Source organism: Elephantulus edwardii, unplaced genomic scaffold (genome assembly GCF_000299155.1).
Source record: "Elephantulus edwardii isolate Elephantulus edwardi_28Jun2011 unplaced genomic scaffold, EleEdw1.0 scaffold00126, whole genome shotgun sequence".
NCBI lineage: Eukaryota > Metazoa > Chordata > Mammalia > Macroscelidea > Macroscelididae > Elephantulus > Elephantulus edwardii.
Genome location: NW_006399876.1, coordinates 8,846,723 through 8,849,144, shown reverse-complemented (window position 1 = coordinate 8,849,144; position 2,422 = coordinate 8,846,723). Strand labels below are relative to the sequence as shown.

The window sequence follows — 2,422 nt, the reverse complement described above, 5'->3', positions numbered from 1 at the left end:
CAGCACCACAGCTCAAAGGCATCAGTTATCTTTCTATCATCCCTATTCACTCTCCAAAACCCTGATGGCAAAATAAATAAAATTTAGTGGGGGAAGAGCAGCAGCAGGAGAACTTGGGAGATGGGAATGTTTGTGTTTGACTTGGTGGAAGTTAAATATTTACCCATTTACAAGAATATGTATTTACCTATTTATAAGGATATATACACTTAAACTTATCCAGTTCCTCATTTAAAATGGATGTGTTGCATGTAAATGATACTGTCATAAAGTTTATTTTAAATGGATTAATAATCAGAAGTATTTTCATGTATTGCAATGTATAGTGTTTAATCTGTGATTTTAGTATTTTGATGGAACCAGCCAACAAGCCAGCCAGCATCCTTTATGTGTTCTTTGAATCTTCTACTGTATTGGGTTCTGAGATTTATGTGTAGATGAATGTGGCACTGTCCTAAGGAGCCCTTGTGGCTTAGTGGTAAGGAGTTGTGCTGCCAACCCATAGGCATTTGGTTTGAATTCACCACTTGCTCTGTGGGAGGAAGCTGGGCAGTCTCTTCCTGTACAGTTTACTGCTTCTGAAAACCATCTGAAGGGTCAGCTCTCAGCTATGAATCAGTACCGACTGAACAGTGCAGAACGACATACTACAGCCCTGCCCTACAGACTGTAATTCTCACAGTGGGAAGGCAGTCCTATTTCTATAAATTTTCAACATTGTGATTGACATGCATTTTTATCTTAAAATTTCAGTAACCAATAAAGATTAGGCTTATATCTTGAGCATAAAGAAATCCCCATATTTGTCATGCATAGATAGACTCATTTAGTATACTGGAACGTAGTCATGGCAAGGCATGCAAGGAAGACCTCAAGACATTATTTTTAACGCCAGAGAATCAGAAGTAATAATTACAATTATAATGTAAGTCCTGTGGTTGGTTATATAGTCTCAGACGTTAGACTTCTGTCTTTCTTTTTATGAGTGGTCTCTGAAGTAATACTTCCTTAAAAAGATAAAAGTTGAAATCATAATTCCTTTATCATATCATACATGTGCCAACCCAATTTAGGGATGTTTCTGTCATACCATATACATGACAGACCAATTTAGGGAGGTTTGCCCTGTTGGTACCAGCAGTCAGGAGATCTGGAGACGCATTGCAGTGGGATAGCCTGCAGTCAGGGAACTCTCCAAATTATTGAGGAGCAATGATGTCAGCTTGAGGACTGCAGTGCAACAGATTCTGTCCACGGCCTTTCAACTGCTTCCTGTGCCTCTGAGAGTTGGAAAGTGAATAAGGATGACAAAAGGTTTGATGCCTTTGAGCTGTGGTGTTGGAGAAGAGTGCTGAATATCCCATGGACGACCAAAATAACAAACAGGTATGTCTTGGAGAAGGTGCAGCCAGAATGCTCCTTGAAGGAAAAGATGATAAAGCTTCATCTCACATACTCTTTGGGCATGTTGCTAACAGAGGCTATTCCTTGGATAGGGACATCATGCTTGGAAAGGTGTAGGGCTGGCAAAAGAGAGGAAGACCCTCAACCAGATGTTTTATCACAGTGACTGCAGCAGTGGTTGCAGGCTCGAGTATTCCAGAGATTATGAGTATGGCACAGGATAAGACAGAGCTCAGATCTGTTGTTCCAATATCGGATCACTATGAATCTTACTCAACTAGACAGCATCTAACAACATAACAACCGCATATATGTTAAGAAGCACTGAGGGGAGCTCTGGTGGCCTAGTGGCAAGGAACTGCAACTACAATCCCAGAGGCACACGGTTCGAACCCACCAGATGCTCTGCCGGGGAAGGAGGGACAATCTCCTCCTGTACCAGTCAGATCTGATTTGACGGTACACACACACACACACACAAACACACACACACACACACACACAAGCACTGAAAGTACAGGGCTTAAGTACTGTCTAGCCAGAAGGTTGGTAGTTTGAACACATCAACTTCTCCACAGGAGAAAGATGGCAATAAAGATTCCAGTCTTGGAAATCCCAAGGCAGTTCTGTTCTGTCTCGTAGGATTCCATGAGTTAGAATCAACTCAATAGCAGTGGGTTTGCTTTGTGTGTGGGTTTTTAGCAATATATGACATCACTGTAATGTACCTCGGATTTTCTATTGATAATTCAGAGCTTCCTTATATAGTTATGAATATCATTATCCTAGCACAAGGATACAGTGTCAGTCATCTAGAAGTTGTTTACCACATTGTTCTGCTTATCAGTTTCTAAAGTTAGACATTTTCTGAATAGTGCATCTGAATTCCAAAATCAATCTCCATAATAGTCTATGTGTTTCCTACTGCCAAAGGGGCCCTTTAGAGTAGTGAGAGAAGATCTTTACCCTGAAACCCACAGCGTCCCTTTTCAGCAGGAAGTAGCTAAGAGAATACGCC

At 41.0% G+C, this 2,422-nt stretch overlaps 1 protein-coding gene across 1 annotated transcript in view; it reads left to right on the top strand.

Moving 5' to 3' along the window:
- PACS1 (phosphofurin acidic cluster sorting protein 1) overlaps positions 1 to 2,422 on the top strand; it is a 218,902-nt gene that overhangs the window by 97,203 nt on the left and 119,277 nt on the right. The gene's annotated exons all lie outside the window — the stretch shown is intronic.